Source organism: Lactuca serriola, chromosome 8 (genome assembly GCF_051521515.1).
Source record: "Lactuca serriola cultivar US96UC23 chromosome 8, Lser_US96UC23_V15, whole genome shotgun sequence".
Classification (NCBI taxonomy): Eukaryota; Viridiplantae; Streptophyta; class Magnoliopsida; order Asterales; family Asteraceae; genus Lactuca; species Lactuca serriola.
In genome coordinates this window covers 180,374,410-180,383,329 of record NC_136415.1, presented here as the reverse complement: position 1 = coordinate 180,383,329, position 8,920 = coordinate 180,374,410, and the positions used below count along the sequence as shown (strand labels likewise).

Below are 8,920 nucleotides of genomic sequence, written 5' to 3'. Positions count from 1 at the left end.
CTTTTTGGATGTTAGGTGCTATAGTTTAAGTGATACGAGTGTTCGATGGTGATTTGGAGCCCAAGGGTTAATCGTAATTTGTTAGTTCGGGCCTTTATGAATTTTGGGTTCTTGTTCAAGAGGTTTTAAGGCGATGTTGAATTGTCGGAAGCATATGGCTTCTCGTTACCTTTCTGTGGATATAAAGTTCATTGGAAACAGACTTATAACAAAGAAGTTTTGGCAGTTTGAAGTTTTCGCAAGTTTGGCCCTTGGTGGAATAAGCTGGCAGAAAGGTCCCATGCGTGCATGGTAGGTTGGCATGCCTCTGGGTGTGTACGCCCAACATAATGAGCAGAGTGCCAAACCCTAATTTTTAGGGTTTGGGCACTATCTAAACATCCTTATAAGCTTATGGCTCTCTGATTTCTCAGTCTCCACTGATCTTAGAGCCTCATTTTGAACCCTAATCCCCTTGGTGGTGTATTCTTGAGCTTGGAGGTGATTTTGAAAGGTTTTTAGTGTTATTTCAAGGAAGTGAATCTTGGTGATCAAACTTGGTGTGGCCTTGGGGTTGTAGATCCAGAACCTTCACTCGTGGGAAGCTATAGGAGGTAAAAAGTTATTATCTTGAATTCTTCTTATACTAGTTTGAGCTTAGGGAAAGATTAGGAGATTTTATGGTGTATTAAGTTATTCTTGTGAGTTTGAGCCACTTCAAGAGTTGGAGTGATAGATCTTTCCCTTTCTGATATTGTTAGTTCATAAAAATGCTTGCTTGATGTTTAAGAATGGACCATGCATGTGTGAAGGTGCTTAATATGGGTCTTAATGGTTATATTTAGAAGTTGAGTCCCATTAAGATATGCAAACTGATAAAGTTGCCAACTTTATCAGTTAAGCACTTATAAGGAAGGTTTTATGAGGTTTGGATGCAAAGTACTTAATGGGTTAAGCCAGAAATAAGAATTTTGGTAAGATGTCATTACACCAGCGTAATGTGTAGTACGCCCCGCGTATTGAGTTTTTCTCCCGATCCCAGTCGTCTAGCGTGCATACACAACCAACATGCAACTTTGAGTTCGGAACCTGTTTGGACCATTCGGACTTTGGGGCTTTGGTTGAGTTTTTGGGCTTAATTGGTTGGGCTGAGCATTTTCTTTAAGTTTGCATTTATTTGTTGGGCTTGCCTTATTGGGACTAGGATTGAGGATTTAAGTCTTTATGGGCCCAATAGGCTTGGTTTATTAGTGGGCTTGGTTAGTTGCACCATTTATGGATTAATGGATTTGGTTTGAAACTCATATTAATTGGGATGTTGTTTGTTTGATAGTGTGGGAATTCTAGCGGATCTGCAGTCTGAGATATATTTGTGGGTTTAGTTGTTGAGGTGAGTCTCCTCACTGTACTATGCGTTGAAGTCACCAATGCCGGCCCATGTGGTTTATGTTTTATAGGAAGACCTGGGGGTGGCCCTTGGCAATTGTATGAAAGACAGGGAAGTGGCTCCTAGCAATTTGTATGCAAGACCAGAGTCTGTACTCTAGCAGTTAATTATTTAGGTAGTTGTAGATCGTATGTTAGTTTTCTTTGTGATGCTTGCATGGAAGACCAGGAGGTGGATCCTGGAACTTGTCGTAAGACCTAGGGTTTTGGCCCCTGGCCTGGCAAGGGAGACCATGATACGGCTCGTGGCATAATGACAAGACTATGGTTGACACATAACACTTTTTACCGATTGTTGCATATCTATGATATGTATGGCTCGTTTGATATGTATGGTATGTGGTATTTAGGGAAATCACTAAGCTTTGTGCTTACATTTTGTGGTTTATGGTTTCAAGTACTTCCGGTTAGAAAGGGAAGGGTCCGGCTTGATTATAGCGCATACACCAGTGTTTTTCCGCAATTCATGATTTTGGGATTTTACTCTGATAATTGTTTACTTTGGAATACCTTTAAACGTTTGAATAAAGATAAATGAATGTTTGAATATATATTAAAAATGAAATTTTTACCTTATGATTTTTTGGATGTTACATACTACTTCTAATTAATATATTTTTCTCATAATATATTAATAAATCTTTTATTGCTATTTATTAATCAATAAATCAGTATGTCTCTTTAAAAGTCATCCTATTCAATTACTAGGTTTAAGGGCAACCTAAAAGAACTCTCCTTTTAATTCAAGTATATACCAATTTAGTTATTGCTTAGACACCTAATCCAAGATATAATGTAGATACATTTCCCTGAAGAGAATACGAATGATAAAAAAAATTCAGAAGACGAACGACTTAAACGAACAGACGATAAATCAATACTAGAGGTAGCAACATTAGAAACTTGGAGCTACTCCAAAACATATTGCTCTCCAAATTTATGGCCGATCCTAATCACCTACCGAGAATGTGGGTCCTATACATAGCAGATTGAATAAAAAACGAAGACCCAATAACCAGTTCTACATACTAAAACAAGATCTAAAGCAAATGTAGGAATATAATAGAAATAGGTGAGAAATATATAAGGGATAATGATCAAACCAAAACCCTATACTAGCATAGGTGTAGCACTAGCAGACATAACACAAACATGAAACCAAGTGATAATGAAGCAAAGGATGACAAATGTGGTGACATTTGATGAGAAGCAATAGAAGTCAATATCCACAAGGATGAAGGAATACCTGAATTACTAGATAAAGATAAATCGGAGTGAGATGTTGACATGGCAGTGGGATTAGAGGCAAGAAACTGCATGACTGTTCAAACACCTGAAGATCCAAGGTGAAAGGTGGAGTAACTATTATATAATCATCTACTAAAGGAGAAAAGTAGCAGTGAACTGTGGAGGGTGAAATGGTGGTAATGAGGGGTGTGGCTGAAATTTTCCAGGAGGCCTGGTTTGCTGTTATTGATTTCCCTATTGATGAAATTATCCATGTGGCATGGTTTGTTGTTGTTGATTTCCCTTGCCCACCATCAATGGTCATTGAGACTTCCAATGATTTTCGTTTTAAAGAAAGCACACTTATCAAATACAACTTTTGGTCGAGACTGATTTGAAGTATTAAGCTATTGTGGTAAAACAAAAACAACAGGAGTAGTGACTGTCTTAGACCCTTTTATCATCTTGAGACTTGATACGAGTTTCTTCAGCAACCAACTCATGAACAACCAATTTAACCGTGGGAAGAGGGTTGTGATGAAGAATTGCTCCACGTAAGCCTTCAAAATCTAAACGTAATGCCATCAAAAATTAAACCAATCATTACTCTACCCTTCTAGCAATTTAAGGCATGAAATCCTTAAGCTCGACAGTTTCTATGAGGGTTAACTGATCCTACAAATCAGACATAGAAGCATACGAATCTTGAATACTCATTCTATTCTATTGAAGGGCCCGAATATCAAATTCTAATTGGTACTATTTTGCAAAATTAGACTGAGTGTACAATCTAGCCAAGTGATCACAAACTTCCTTTGATGTCTCATATTTTTCCAATCGGGTGCCAATTAACTGAATTACATAATTGTTAATCTAAGTGATAATCTGGGAATTATCAATCCACCACAAATCCAATAAGGTTGCATATTTTTCATCTATTGGTTTTTTCCGTACCTGTAACAATCACCCCCATACTCTTGCCTCGCAAGAAACTATTTGTAACATAACTCCAATAGGCATAATTCCTGCCATCGAGTTGGGTACTAATGTATTGGAGAGAATCATCTTTTGAAGCTATATTGCCAATAACAGTTAAACAAAAAATAACCAAAACTAACAACAAATATGAAAAGCAACAACAACAATCAAGATCTCGAAATCAACCAAATCAAATAAATCATACCAAGCATAATACATATGTGAATCAGGAAATCAATCCGCACAATATCGTTCCTGCTACAACTCACCCTAAAAATGAAAATGCAAATGATCAACCATGCTCTGATACCATGTAAACTAACAAAGAGAAGTAGGGTTTTTACATTTATAGTAATAAGTGTTAAAAAAGAGAAACCTAGAGAAAACAATATCAATAAAGAAAACAATGGACTGGGGTTTGCTAAAGAAGCAAACAAGCCCCAAAACAGAAAATGAGTCCAAACAGTCTATTAGGCTAACACCTTCAACATGGCTAATAAAAGGTGTAAGAAGAACATGAAAGAATACTCCGACATAGAATTATATGTACCACAACTCAAGAATGAGTTCCTCTTATTTGAAATAGACATAAAGGACTATAAATATATGTTTACAGAAAAGGTGTAGTGGTAAAAACATTTAAAATTGAATGAAAATGATAGGTTTTAATATTTTGTTGTTTGGTGAGTTAATATCCATCATGTTTATTCAAAAAAAACAATGATAGGTTTTAATACTTTGTTGTTTGGTGATTTAAAATCCATCATGTTTATTCAAAAAGGCTTTAGACTTTGATTAAGGCTATATTGAGGGTGAAAGGGGTGGATTGTAGCCTTAGACTTTGATTAAGCCTTAGACGATTAGCAATTACTACTGACCAATAAGGTGATAACGACAGACAATGAGAGAACAAAATTGAGGAAAGTTGTCAATTCTGCTAATCCATAATTCCCTCATTTCAAGAATGTATTTTCACATGTTTAGGATTGCATATGTATCCCTGTTATTTATATATATACTAATTTACAAGTACACCATGAATAGTACTTGCTTCGTATTGGACCAAAACTATTCGTGGGGTCTTTTTTGTTTTTTATTTTCCTTTGGATTATTATATATTTCTCCAGTTATTTATTTCTATAGTCGATTACAAGTGTGCCCTGTGCCATCTACGTGTTCTTCGTATCTTCTCTAAACTGCTTCGTGTCCTACATCTCTTCCACATTTTCATCGTCTGCTTCTTTCATTTGCTTCGACTTCAGGAAGGTGTCGTTTCATCCTCCCGCTTCCACCTTGGTTTAATCCTCCACCGGCTTCCGCCTCAAGAAACTTCGGACCACCTTCTCCACCCTTCTAATTTGTCGGCTCCAGGACGGAAACGAGAGAACGAAGCAATCAGCAAACGACAGTGGCGGTGGTGTTGTTATTTAGAGTTAGGAACGGAAGGGTTCCGTCCCATACCACCGGTTTGGGTTCCCAAGTATGGCTTTTTAGCGAGATGGATGTCAGCTGCCATCTTCACCGGTCGTCGATCCAGAGGTTCAGCTCTAGGTAAATCAGCTTATAGTCAGATTCTTCTACACCACCACCATCCCCAAATCACCCAAATTTTATGAGTGTTTCTTCGGCTCCTTCTCTATGCTCTTCTCTTTCCTACCAATTGAGTTTTTCTCTTCTCCTATTTTCCTCATCTGCAGTTATATGAGTGTGATTTTTTTTTTAAATTTCGTAGATTAGGGAGCAAGAATAGGGGCAGAAGGGAAGTATAAGATGTGTCTCTTCTGTTTTCCATATCTTAGACACGTGTCCACAAATGCAATTGATACGTGTTCTCCCCCAATCGATCTACAAATGTTTATGTCAGTTACCTCATCTGCCTAATCACTGTTACTTAATCCCTTTTCTATTTGATGATATTTCCACAAGCCCTCGAATTCCAGAAAATATCTACAAAAAAATCGGGGAACAATCGACGGTGGGTATATGCTATCTTCTTTTAGGTTTTTTTTATGGTTTTTTACTGGGTATTGTTGGATTTCTACTATTAATGGGTTGATGTTTGTTTATTTTATCGTTGTTGTGCTACCTTCAACTTCATTTGGTACTAAAGTGAAAGGAGAAGAGAGAGAGAAGAAAAGAAGGCATCGACAGAAGTGAATGGAACTCAATCCTATGCATACAATTCCTGATGCAATTTTTAAACGATAGATTACAACATCCTCTTTTTTTCATTATCTTGAGTTCAATTTTTCATTTGATCTAAATATTAGTGCTTTATTCTTATGTTTTTCCGCTTTAGGTCCTGACAGTTATGGTGATAAAGATGGTGCAGATGGAATCCTATGTGTGTTGTCTCAGATGTGCAACGAACGTTGGTTTCTTCTACATGAAGCCGATTTGTTAACCTTAACAACCCCTAAAAGCACAGTTCACAGTAAGTGCCTTTTTCTATAAGCTTTTTACCTTCAGGTCTTGATTACCTATCTAAACATCAACCAAATCTTCCTAAGGGGGTGTTTGGGACATCTTTTGAGAGGGCAAAAGAACTTTTGGGAAAAGATAACAAACAAAAGATGTTTGGGGAAAGCTCCTTAAAAGCTCCTTTTGGATTTTTTAAACAAGTCAGGGAAACCTAGCTTTTTGGAACTTTTGCCAAAAGATCTTTTGCCCTCTGAAAAGATACCCCAAACACCCCCTAATTTTACACAGATTGCAACATAATCCCTTTTGGGATGCATTTGGAAAGTCATATGAAGCAGCAATTTCTAGAGCAGTCTCGAATAAGCAAATAGAACCTCAGCCACGTACCTCCTTACCCTTTCTTTACCTTTAATAAGCTATCTTTTCTTTGCAGTCTGCCTCTTCAATTAGAACACAACTCAAAGGCACAGGTAATTGTTGATTTGTTTAACAAACGCACCTGACATTCTTTGATTTATAATTTACTGTTACTTTGGTTAAGTCAATGACAAAAAAAAAAGTTGTTCAAGAAGTTGCCTACATTTATTTATGCTGAAGAAATGGATCTGGAGGTATAAATTTTATGATATTCCTATAAAAATGTATGAAACATGGAAGAAACCTATAGGACTAATATCAATGCTTGAAGATGGTTCAAATTCTTCCAAAGCCACTGGTGTAAGATTTACTAATAAAATTAAACTTCAACTGAGTTCTAATTCTTGCTTTAGTGTTGCAAAACAAGCTTTCAAAGTTCACCATTTTGTTGGAGATGTATTATTATTATTATTATAACAATGAACATTTTTTTCATATATATTTCCATATGTTTTCTGTCATGTTCAGATCCAATATGATGCTACAGGAAACTGTTATATATTCATATATATGATGCACATCATAACACAAAAGCATCTAAGGAAGCTGCAATAATTACACACATGCGTATTGGTGAATGTGCATTTGGTTTTACTGGCTGGTTAGTCACTAATCGTTTACACAGTCTTTGATTTATATAGAAAATACGGAAATTACCCTTATTCAATAAATATCTAAGTTTTTCTTTTACATAGAGTGATTCGGTGGATTAGGAGTTATATACAGTGTGTGTCCCAACAAAGCATCTTTAATCTTTATTGCCAATTTATTTTACAGGAGATATGCTTTTGATGATTTTACTAATTTATGCAATGAATGGATTTTTTATGAAAATCTTACAAATATTGCATTGCAGGTGCCCAAGGCAAAAGACTGACTAAATTTAAGAGTTTTTTGCTGAAATTTTCAACAAAACATGTGATATTTTAAATTTCTATTTCCAATAGACAAAATAGCAAAATATGCATGGATACACTTTGTGTTTATGAATATGTTTAAGTTAAGTAAAAGGACATGTATACAAGGAACATTAAGTGTCGAATTGTGCATTGAGGTGCAATATCATGTAAATTAAAGAGCGCAAAAGGGTGTTTACACCCTAAGAAGTAGTCTACTGGGCACTATTAGTGTAAATTAATTTGGACTATAGACTTACGTTATGTGTATATGTTATCAATGTCAAATATTAGTGTGGAATTTTGAGGATCTGTTTAAACATAAACTTTAAATTATAACGCTTTCGGGACATTTTTAATAACATTTAAATTGTAAGTTGTTCCTTTTGAGTGTGTCGGTTCTTTTTGTTTTCTTGATAAACAAGGATTTTTTTGGATCGTTGCTGTTTATTTCCATTTTTAGTACCCTTTGGTAAATTACTAACATGTTTTATTGACATGTTAGGGAATAAATGGTTTAAAGAACAGAAAACCCAAATGTGATCAAACACTACATAGAATCCTTTAGAAGAAACCCAAAAGATACAAGGGTGATGAAAGATTTTTTTTTAATGGAATGTAACATCTGAATAAGAATAAATACCTATGTTATTGAAGAATGTGTAAGAAAATTGCAATATTCAAATGTTGAAGGTCAACTGAAGAATATTCTGCAAAGGATTGAGACTAAAAACCTGATTTAATGTAATCAGTTAAACGTAACTCAATAAAATATTTCTGTTTTTTCCATTTATTTTGGGAGGTCAAACCCCGCAAAGCGGAGAGTCTTCCCTAGTTTGTACCATATGCGAAGGTTGGAGGCATACAAGCATGGAATGCCTATTGGTTTAAAGGCGTTATTTATGAGGAATAGATTTAAGGAATTTATTATGATTCAAATTTTGATTAAGTTAGGTAAATTTAAAAAATCATAATCATAGACTTGAAACTGAAAAGTTGCAATATTTGTATTGACCTCTTTATACTAGGTGACAATTGATAATGTTGGAGTAATTAGCATCGATAACAATACACTATAGGTTCAATGTTTTTTACATTGAAAACGTATCAAACATCAAGAGTGGTTGTTGGCAAACCATTTTTTTATGGATAAGTTGGTGGCCGAATATGGTTATGATATGAAGGAAAACTTCTTTCAACAAAGAGGCATTCCTAAATGCGTCCTCAATATTCGGCACGATGTTGAGGAATATTATTGTGGAACTAATAAAAACATAAAGGGAAAGAGACTTATTAAGGTAATTAACTTTTCGGTTTGTTCATATTTGGGTAACTATCTGTTTTTGTACACATTTATGTAACAAACTTTTTGGAAGTGTTCACATATGATCATTATGACCGACTATAGAAGTTTACATCCGGTCATAATGGTCATATGTGAACACTTCTAAAAAGTTCGTTACCTAGATATGTACAAAAAAATAGCTACCCGGATGTGAACAAACCGAAAAAGTAAGAGTAAATTACACGAATGGTCCTTGTGGTTTGGGTAATTT

The 8,920-nt window shown here is 35.4% G+C and overlaps 1 long non-coding RNA gene across 1 annotated transcript; it reads left to right on the top strand.

Annotated features, from left to right (window-relative positions):
• The first annotated feature begins 4,852 nt into the window (after positions 1 to 4,852).
• LOC145069041 (uncharacterized) lies at positions 4,853 to 6,882 on the top strand. The gene is made up of 3 exons (XR_013689244.1): positions 4,853 to 5,605; positions 5,930 to 6,064; positions 6,340 to 6,882. It is a non-coding gene; the product is annotated as an uncharacterized LOC145069041 (long non-coding RNA).
• The last annotated feature ends 2,038 nt before the right edge of the window (positions 6,883 to 8,920 follow it).